This window comes from Rana temporaria, chromosome 8 (assembly GCF_905171775.1).
Source record: "Rana temporaria chromosome 8, aRanTem1.1, whole genome shotgun sequence".
NCBI classification, from domain to species: domain Eukaryota; kingdom Metazoa; phylum Chordata; class Amphibia; order Anura; family Ranidae; genus Rana; species Rana temporaria.
Window position 1 is genome coordinate 90,431,548 of NC_053496.1, and position 11,164 is coordinate 90,442,711.

Below are 11,164 nucleotides of genomic sequence, written 5' to 3' on the forward strand. Positions count from 1 at the left end.
CTGGGTTATCGCCATCATTCAGCTGGTTATATATTAGCCATTGTCGTTTTTGCACTGATAGTTGCACTTTATTGGTACACCGATATCGGCATTTAATAGTGTGCATTCATACCACTTTGCACGTTTATGTGTTAGGGATTGTGCTCATCACCTTTTTTTCTTTTATTCCTTGCACTACATAGTTGCAGGTTAATCAAAAGGAAATTTAACAAGACAATTTTATAATGTATGCCAGCCTTAGGTAGCATCTTTACATAAAAACAAACAAAAGCATAAATCCTACTCCGTTCTGCACACACTATGTATTAGACACGTGCACACTGAAATATTTTGTTTCGGAATTTTGTTTTCTTCCGAAAAATAAATTTAGTTACTCCCGAAAATAGTTTTTATTTAATTTTGTTTCGTTAAATGCATTCGTCCGAAAATCCGAATTAAGGTCGAATCTGTCATTGAAGGCTTATGGTGTCTGTCGAATGTTCTAAGAAGATTTGACGAAGCAGCTAAACTGTACGACGCCGCAATCATACATTTTCGGTCGAATGTTCCGCCCACAAGCTATAGAAGAAATCTAATGTTGTATGACACTAGTAATAATTGTATTTATAAATTATTATTACTAGTCAACCAACATATAAATTCTTCTATAGCCTATGGGCCAAGCATTTGACCGGAAATGTACGATTGCGGCATTGTACAGTTTAGCTGCTTGTCGAATCTTCGTCATTCATGTCGAATGGTCTACCCCAACACTGTCTCTATAATGTCGAATCTTTTCTCTCTATGTATAATCGTCTTGACTAATAGCGTTAGGTTAGGCACATTTGACCGCAGGTTCGATAGACACAGATTGCCATTGTCAGCCGTCGTATCTTAGATATGTTTAAGCGTATCTCTGTTTGAGCATACACTTAAACATAAGTCGGCGTAGATTCTGAGTTAGGTCGGCTTATCTGTAGATAAGCCGGTGCAGTGTCATATTCTGCTCCCTATCTCAGAATGCTCCGGAAGTCACGTGGCGGCGAACTGCGCATGCGCAATGCGTTCCAACGCCAAATGCGATGCGTTCCAGGGTATTCACGACACTACCCTTCAGTGAACCATCACAATTTGTCACGGAAGTGATGTATTACCATACACGGAGCGGGGGGGGGACAGAGAGAGAGACCCATTCACAGCGAGAGAGAAATAGAGATAGTGAGATACATTCAGAGCGAGAGAGAGATAGTGTACATATATTATAGATAACGGAAGTAATGCACATAGGGGAGGTAATCCCCTCCCTGAGCCCCGGTTCTCTGTCAGTATCTCTCTCTCGCTCTGAATGTATCTACGTATCTCTATATGTCCATTTCTCTCTCGCTCTGAATGTATCTACGTATCTCTATATGTCTATTTCTCTCTCGCTCTGAATGGATCCCTCTCTGTCCCCCCCCCCCCGCTCCGTGTATGGTAATACGTCACTTCCGTGACAAATTGTGATGGGTTCACTGAAGGGTAGTGTCGTGAATCCCCTGGAACGCATCACATTTGGCGTTGGAACGCATGCGCAGTTTGCCGCCACGTGACTTAGGCAGCATTCTGTGATAGGGAGCAAACGGTGATACTACACCGGCCTAACTCTTTCTGAATCTAGCTAAATGTCTCCCTCTATAGGTCAGCAGAGCCTGGATTCTTCCCCTGATGAGCAAGACACATTCTGTGAAAGAGGACGCTTCCTCAACAAGTGCCTGCTTTACATTTCTTCCTTAGAGAAAGCAGCTTTAGTAAAAGAAATTTCAAAAGCAGCACTGGCAGAATCAATTATGATAGAGAAAGCCTAATGTTTATTTAAGGAATTTTGCCTGGAGTTCTACTTTATGTTAAACTCGGAAGGAACAGGCTGTATGTAACTTGATCCAACTGCAGCTTGCATGCTATTGGCCACCCTCTGTAGACTAGCTGTTCTGCATAGATACTGCGATAGAACCGGTTCCACCAAGCACAGCACACACTTCCAGGAAATATTATCCACCGTTATACAAATCGACATGGTTTGCCTACATGCCTCCCATGGTTTGCCTACATGCCTCCCATGGCTTGCCTACAAATCTTACATTTTTATTGAAAAGCAGCAGGACATCACTGGAAATGAATCAAAGGGTTGCAGTATGATCATTTTACCCCCATGTGCAAAGCCAATTACTGCAATGAACTCCAATATACTGTAGGCACAATGATAGCAGATGCTGTGCACACAACATATACTATGATGTAATGGTTTTTACCGATTAGCTAGACCACGTGGCTAAAATTAGTTTTACTCTAACAACATTAATGCACCAGCTGGCCTAATGATACGTCTTGCATCTGTGATTCATAAAATAAAGTTGGATGAGTGCAGATTCACTACATGAAAGCCTTCAACATATCTTTTATAAGGTCACAAAATTCTCAAATCATTGGCTGCTTACAGATGACACATTTTTTTAATGATGTTTTATAGGATAAAGGCTTGAAATGAACAGGGCTGAGCTTTAAAATCATACAATAGATAAAAAGGATCCAAGCTGGTAAACTAACAAGGTTTTGGTCCCTTTCACACAAGCATCATCTGTTCAGTCACATAAAAAATAAAAAAAGTATGCAGTTTACATCAGTTTTTCCATCTGACCCCTGGCATCCTTAACACCCAATATATATATATATATATCTCTCTCATGAGGTTCCCCCCAAAATCCATACCATACCCTTATACAGGCATGCAGCCTGGCAGACAAGTAAAGAGGGCACAATCTTGCTGCCCCAACCTTTCCCCCACCACTTCTGAGCCAGACCAGGTACCAGGTAACATGCCCTAAACATGGGGGGTACTTTGACAGGGAGGGGACCCCGCTTGGCAAAGCACCCTTTACCCATGTTAAAGAAAAGGGCCTCTGCCACAAACCTGGCACCAGGTCCCCCCAAATGAATGAGTAGGGGTACACAGTACCCCTACTCATTCATTAAAAAAAAAAAACATTAATAAAAACAAAAACACACAAGTGTAAATAAGGACATTACACTGTTTTTGATATCCTTAAAAAAAAAAAAAAAAAAAAAAATAGTCCCCTGATGTAGATCCATCAATCACTTCTCCCAGAGATGTAGGTCCACATCAATCACCATGAATGACAGTCACATACCTACACTATGAAGAAAAAATAAAAATAAACCATCTCCTGCTAAACCAGACCACTTCCATTGCACCAAAACACATTGCTGGTTCTCCCTGCCCCCAAAGTAAACAATTGGCCAGGGTCATAGTGTGAAATCATTGATGACCCAGCCCCCTTATGTCATTGACCATATACTGTATGAACATGTCCATATATAGTCAATGACATTATAAGGGGGTGGGATCAGCCAAGAGGTCACTGGGTGACCCCACCCCTTTGTGTACTTTAGCACCTGGAGAAGTGTAAAATCTGTTTTAACTCAGTGCATGATTCACCTGTGAATTTTTTGTATAAATCATGCTCAGGCTCCATGCACACTAGATGCTCAAAAAACGCTGAAAAAAAAGCTGGATAAAAACCGCCGATCTTTAGCAGTTTTTTTTTTACAGTGTTTAGGAGCATTTTCAATACTTTGCGAGTGGTAGCGTTTTTGTTAAGAAGCCGTGGCAGTCGGTGTCCTTAACCAATGAATAAATAAAATAAAAAACAACATTTTCACACTTAACCAATGAATAGCTGGTCGTTAATAAACAGGCTGGGAAGCCGTACACCTCGTCCTTAACTAAGGATGACTCATCAGCTGTCAGCCGGGCAACAACTTCTGCCAAAAAAAAAAGAAAAAGCATGGGGGTACCAGACCCTTATCCAAGCATGCAGCCTGGCAGACCAGAAAAGGGACCATACCAGGCCACATGCCCTCAAAATGGGAGGCGTGCTTTGGGGTAGGTGGGCCAACTGATGATGTCCCATACTCATTCACATAGGGGGGCTGGGATCTGAGGGTCCCCTTGTTAAACATGGGGACAAGGTGCTTTGGGGGGGAGCACTGTTAAAGGAGTTGTAAAGGGAAAAAAAAAATAATGTCTGCAAGGTAGACAGACAGAATAGTGTAAGAGTAAATACCTATTAAATTCCTTCATCTATATCACCTCCGGCGTTCTAGTTTCTGTTCGCTCATTCACTTCCTGGTTTGCGGTGCTCATTCATGCAAGAACTACATTTCCCAGTATGCATTGCGGCACACCCAGTAATTCACACCTCCTTGAAGTCTCTAACACGTAGAGAGCGTCCTGCCGCACATATGTAGTTCCCAGGAGGGGGCGAGCACGTCACTGACCACCGCAGTAAAGCCTCCCTTCACAGTGGTGAGTAAAAATCAGACAAGCAGGAAGTGAACAGAACAGAGAAGAAATAGAGCAACTTCTGAAAACGAACAATAAAGGAAGTGAAAAGAGGAATGTCTGCAGGTAAAGGATGCTTATTATGAAAAAAAAAATGTTTCCTTTACAACCCCTTTAAGGGCATGTGGTCTGGTATGATTCATGAGGGGGGGGGGCTCGCTTGCCCCCCCCTACCCTAGCCTGCCAGGCTGCGTGCGTGGATGAGGGTCTGGTATGGACGCAATTTTTATTTTTCCATGGGGTTCCTCTTAAAATCCGTATCGGACCTGAAAGGGCCTGGTATGGATTGGGTGGAGGATCGCGCAATTTTGTTTCTCAGCAATTGTTTTGTTTAAATTCAGCTGTAAAAAAATAAATAATAAAAAAAATAAAATAAAATGTTTTTACTGCTGGAAAAACACTCCATATAAAATCTACAAAAACATTTTTTTTCTGCTCCCAGATGCTGAAGCTCAAAAAATGCCAATAGCCTAAAGTAATGTGCATGGACACATAGGATGACACCATTTAGCTTCTAGGAACAGAAAAAAATGCCAACAATAGCTCATGGTAGCTTAAAAAAACACGAGTGTGCATGCAGACTCAATGCTTAAAGATTTGTCACATTCCAGCTTTTTGTTACACTTCAATAAACAATTGCACATACATTTGATTTTTTTCCTGACAGAAACCTGTCAGATCCAGGGCCGGATTAACAATGGGGCTGATGGAGCTGCAGCTCCAGGCCCCTTTCTCAAGATAGGCCCATTTGCCAAAAAAAAAAAAAAAAAAAAAAAATTTTTTTTTTTTTTAAGAATTTTTTTTTTCTAAGTTCGAATTTGGGGGGTTGTAGCTCGATGACCAGTGGTCACAGAAACCCCACATTTGGGGGTAGGCATGGGAAGAGCTACCCCACAACTGGTTAAAATATGGGACGGCTATCATTTATGGTTCCGGAGATACGGGCCTGCTTGCACAGCCTGTCAGAAGCTACATACAGAGCGGCCAATATAAATACAAGCTGACACACTACAGCAGACTGATAGGATCACAGGGCTTATAATAATTATTTGTATATTACTCATGGTAATTAACCCCTTGCCACCCAGGCCAATTCTGACACTTCTCTACTACATGTAAAAATCATCATTTGTTTTTTGCTAGAAAATTACTCTATGGTGGTCTTTGCACTTTTTATGTTGCAGGGTACAGAGCTGCATGATTCTGGCTAAAATGAGAATTTTTTGCTTAGAAGATAGATCACGATTCTCTCACGATTGTTGCGGCGTAACATCATCTTTCACATTAAAACAAAAAAAAAAAAAATGGGCTAACTTCACTGTTTTGTTTTTATGGTTTTTATTATTCATTGAAGTGGGAAAATGCAGTGTGACATAACATATTGCAGCAATAGCCATTGTATTTCCTAGAGTCTCTGCTAAAATATATATAATGTTTGGCAGTTCCAAGTAATTTTCTAGCAAATAATATTGCTTTCTAACTTAAGAAACAAGTGTTGGACTTTAAGTGGTTAAATTTAGTTACAATGTTTCATTTTGTTTACAAACTTCGCAGACTGCCCAGATATTTTCTTTTGACAGCTGAAAGTCTCTCCACTTGTTATATGAAAGAATCAGCAAACTCTGCATTGGAGATCGTCAGGGGGGTTGAATCGAGATCACGATTTTTAACGATTAATTGTGCAGCTCTAGCACGGTATTTGCGCAGCAATTTTTCAAACATGTTTTTTTGGAAAAAAATGTTTCATTCATTAAAAAAACAGTTAGTTAGTTAAGTAAGCACATTTTTTTTTTGGTATCCTAAGCGATGCTTTACATTTTTTTAGGTTACATGTTTAGAGTTACAGAGGAGGTCTAGTACTAGAATTATTGTTCTCGCTCTAACGATCGTGGCGTATGTAACCTGTGTGTATCTGGCTCTGATACTACCAGTGCCTACCCAGCCACTGACTAGTATCTCTCCCCAGCCTGTCCCCACACACCCTCTCACCTGCTGACCTGTGGATGGGGGAATCACTCCTGCAGTGTTATTGTGTTCTGCCAGTGCGTACAATGATCAGTGTTGCTAACTTTAGCTGGCAGCACTGATTGTTTTAAGAAAAAAAAAACAGGCTGGTTGTACGCAAGTTGATTAATAGATTGACTTGTGTAAAACCAGCTAGCCCATACATAGATTGACTATGGCTGGTCTCTGCATAATTGGCGTAATTTCAATCCATTCAATCCGCTTAACCACTACTCAGTCCCTAAATATCCTTCCACTCCTGTACATAGTGCTCACTGTCATACTCTCCACACTCCTCTCCTGTACATAGTGCCCACTGTCATACTCTCCACACTTCTCTCCTATACATAGTACCCACTGTCATACCCTACACACTCCTCTCCTGTACATAGTGCCCACTGTCATACCCTCCACACTCCTCTCCTATACATAGAGCCCGCTGTCATACACTTCTCTCCTGTACTTAGTGCCCACTGTCGCACCCTCCACACTCCTCTCCTATTCATAGTGCCCACTGTCATACCCTCCACACTCCTCTCCTATACATAGTGTTCACTGTCATACCCTCCACACTCCTCTCCTATACATAGAGCCCACTATCATACCATCTACATTCCTCTCCTGTACATACTGCCCACTGTCATACCCTCCACACTCCTCTCCTGTACATACTGCCCCATCATACCCTCCACACTTCTCTCTGGTACGTACTACCCTCTGTCATATCCCCTCACTCTTCCTGTACATACTGCCCATTGTCATACCCTTCACACTCCTCTCCTGTACATAGTGCTTTTTTCCGTACCCTTTGTACTCCTCTCCTGTACATAGTGCCCACTGTTAGACCCTCCACATTCCTCTCCCTCACCTGCACATACTTCCCACTTATATACCGTCCATACTCCTCCCCCATGTCGCTTACCCACAAAAACAGTTCTTTAAAATTATACTGAATATCCTCAATGTTACCAGCTCTAGAATGGACACACTTTTGTTAGTTCAACTAAAGGAAATCTCAGTTCTCATATTTGTTCTGCCCCATTATTAGTACTCATTTAATTTTGTGATTACTACTATGATGTATAGAGGAACATCGGGGATCTCAGCTACTCTAAATATAGCACTTATATAAAAAAGTGGCCCTGAAAATATTTTTTAAATGTTGGCAACTGTGCACTTAGGCACTGCCCAAGGGCCACCGTCCACCGGGTCAGTAGGGGGCCCCATGAGAGGCTCCTGGGATCCTGTGATAATAAAGCGGTAGTAAACTTTCCTGACATTACTACTTTTTAGAGGCCCTGTGATAGGTTATGCCACAACGTACAAGTATACACAGCATATTAGCACATTAGTGTACACTTCAATTTTCAGACTGAGCACTCCAGTGCTGCGATGAATCAGGCGGGGCCTGGACACTTGCATCTTCACCCGGTCTTCCTTCTGGGTTCTGTGCCTTTGGTCACTTGCCTTGGCTGGGCTGCGTTCATGTCATTCCCACGCATTTATTTATTATTTATTACACCCCATTCACACGTCCGCGACAAAACGCCCGACGCCGGCCGCTCGTGCCGCTTGAGGGGAGAATTCCCATTGCTGTCTATGAGATGGTTCACATCTCATAGACGCCGTACACCTGCGGCATGAAAAAAAGTTCCGGACCCTTTTTTTCAGGCGGCATTGGCGTTCGGCCATACAAAGCAATAGGAAGGATTTGTAAAAAAAAAGTTACACTATTCGCGGCAAAATACGCCGCGTACGCGGCGTTACTTGTCGCGGAGGTGTGAATGCAGCCTAAAAGGCCCCACCAAAATCCTCAGCACCAGGCCCATGATGTTCTTAATCTGGCCCTGGTCAGATCCAAACCATTTTAGTTGCTTCACTTTTACTTCATTATACTTAAATTACTGTTACTCATTCTATATTTCAATTACGAATTATTATTATTATTATTACCTTATGTTAGATAGCTGGAGCAGGCAAGTGATGGATGTTGATGGCGTCCATTAACAAACATCAGCAATATGTCCTAGAAGAAGCATAGATGAAAGAATGAAACACTAAAAACATGAGACAAAATGAACTGTGATAAACAGGGGCTGCATAAAAAACACCAAACACATTTTACTACTGTAATCATAATGCATAATAGCATATTATAAAATGGCATTTTATAAAATGATTCAAAATGACGCATAAAACAGGTTTAGCAAGGAAGAATACATTTAATAGTCTAAGCAACCAAGTGAAAAAAAATAAATAAATAAATATACAAGCACATTCATATACTATTAATTTTATTTTATCTTCTGCCATACGAATGCAACACGGATTATGATTTATGCGCCACACACATTTTGCAGCAAGTTTTTTTAAACAATAAATTGTCACTTTTAAAGGAAACATATCATAGGAGATACAAGGAGGCCGCTACTGCCTACCTTTCCTTCTGAAAATGTTAGTGCCCTTGATGCCAGTCGGATCGTCTTGCTTCATTAATTTGTATCACATAAGAATATCTGCCTTTCTAGATATGTATACTTGTTCCAGATTGGCAACTTGCCACAAAAAGGATTAGAACAGCCAGGCAACTAGCAATCGCAAAAGCCCCTGTATTTATCCAATGACAGATTGTTTTTAAGAAACAGAGCGAGGGTGATGAGGTAGTAGTTGGGCTGGGTCTTTAGGCAACAACACAATGTAAAAAAATAAACAGACTGGTAAAATAGGAAGGTTGGTACTGAACTTTCAGTAAGTTGTGTGTTAAATCTTTGCATAAGATTACAATGGATGTAAAGCCACTCTCATCCTTTCTAAACTACTGCCATAGTGCTGATCTATAAGGATATACAAGCCTTTGCATGTATCCTTACCTGTCAAATGTCTCCCCTCTGTCTGTTATAAGAACTGAAAAACTGCAGATTCTGTGGGTGGATCTGTTGTCTGGAGCTCGATGGGTGGAACTCGATGGGTGGAGTCAGTAAACTCCCCGCCCACCTCTACACTCCCCTTACACTAAATTCTGCTATGATCACCAACATCCAGTCAAAATCCAGAAAAGTAACCACATGACTTCAGAAAAGGAGTGGGGGTGGGAATTAAAAAATAATGCCTGCCTCAGGCTACTGCATGAGATCTATAAATAACCTGTCATTCATAGCAAGGGGGAGGAACAGACAAAAGTTTTTTCCCGTTTGTCCGTTTATCTCACTGAAAAAAAGAAAAAAAAAAGAGGATTGCTTAGAGCTGGATTAACTCTTTGTGGTAAGACTGGGCACAAATGATAGGAAATCGTATACTCTACATCGTGACAGCATACAAAATAAAAAAAAAGTGGTTTACATCCACTTTAACAACTTAAGGACCGCCTAACGCCGATATACGTCGGCAGAATGGCACGGCTGGGCACAATCAAGTACCTGTACGTGATTGTTAAATGCCCAGCCGTGGGTTGCAGGCGCGCGCCCGCTACCCGGTCCGAAGCTCCGTGACCCAATCGCTGCCGGAGTCCCGCGATCGGTCCCTGAAGCTGAAGAACGGGGAGAGGTGTGTGTAAACACACCTACCCCGTTCTTCACAGTGGCGCTGTCATTGATCGTCTGTTCCCTGATATAGGGAAAGGCGATCAATGAGGTCACCTGTCCAGCCCCGCCCCCCCTACAGTTAGAAACACATATGAGGTCACACTTAACCCCTTCAGCCCCCCCTAGTGGTTAACTCTCAAACTGCAATTGTCATTTTCACAGTAAACAAAGCATTTTTATAGCATTTTTTGCTGTGAAAAGGACAATGGTCCCAAAAATGTGTCAAAATTGTCCGATGTGTCTGCCATAATGTCGCAGTCACGAAAAAACCGCTGATCGCCGCCATTAGTAGTAAAAAAATAATAATTTATTAATAAAAATGCAATAAAACTATCCCCTATTTTGTAAACACTATAAATTTTGCGCAAACCAAATCGATAAACGCTTATTGCGATTTTTTTTACCAAAAATATGTAGAAGAATACGTATCGGCCTAAACTGAGAAAACATTTTTTTTTATATATTTTTGGGGAATATTTATTATAGCAAAAAGTAATTAAACATTTTTTTCAAAATTGTCGCTCTATTTTTGATTATAGCACAAAAAATAAAAACCGCAGGAGGTGATCAAATACCACCAAAAGAAAGCTCTATTTGTGGGGAAAAAAAGACGCCAATTTTGTTTGGGAGCCACGTCGCACGACCGTGCAATTGTCAGTTAAAGCGACGCAGTCACGAATCGCAAAAAGGGGCCTGGTCCTTTACCTGCATGTTGGTCCGGGTCTTAAGTGGTTAAAGAATTGTAGAATTTAGTAAAAAATGGACAATTAACACAATATTTTTTACTTTATTTTATGCAGCTCAAAGTTAAATACTGAGCACATTACAGCTGTGTGAATGAACCCCTAGCATACAATCCTAGCGCATTCATATCTGTATAAATAACTGAACACAGTAAGGACCTGAACACTGAATTTCTTAAGTCTGTGTGTATAAGCCCTTAGATTTACAATAACAGGTTGTTACTGTGTACTTGAAAGTTAATTTCATAGGCATAGATGTGAACTACATGAATCTTAGAAGGATTTTAATGCCAATTCATCAATCATAGGCTTGATCAAAGACATTTTTTGAATGTCACAAAAAACAATTTGCACTGAAGTGCTATAAGCTGTATGGTTCTCAAGGCAAATATAAAAAATATGAGTCATCACGGATTAAGGGAAAAACATCTCTGGCCCACACACTTTCCTTCAAACAT

General features: G+C 41.1%; 1 protein-coding gene across 2 annotated transcripts in view; it reads right to left on the reverse strand.

Moving 5' to 3' along the window:
- Positions 1-11,164, reverse strand: part of SORBS1 (sorbin and SH3 domain containing 1) — a 469,099-nt gene that overhangs the window by 374,895 nt on the left and 83,040 nt on the right. For both annotated transcript variants that reach the window (XM_040362222.1, XM_040362223.1), the window contains exon 2: positions 8,336-8,408. The gene's annotated coding sequence lies outside the window, so the exon portion shown is untranslated. The remainder of the gene's footprint in view (positions 1-8,335; positions 8,409-11,164) is intronic.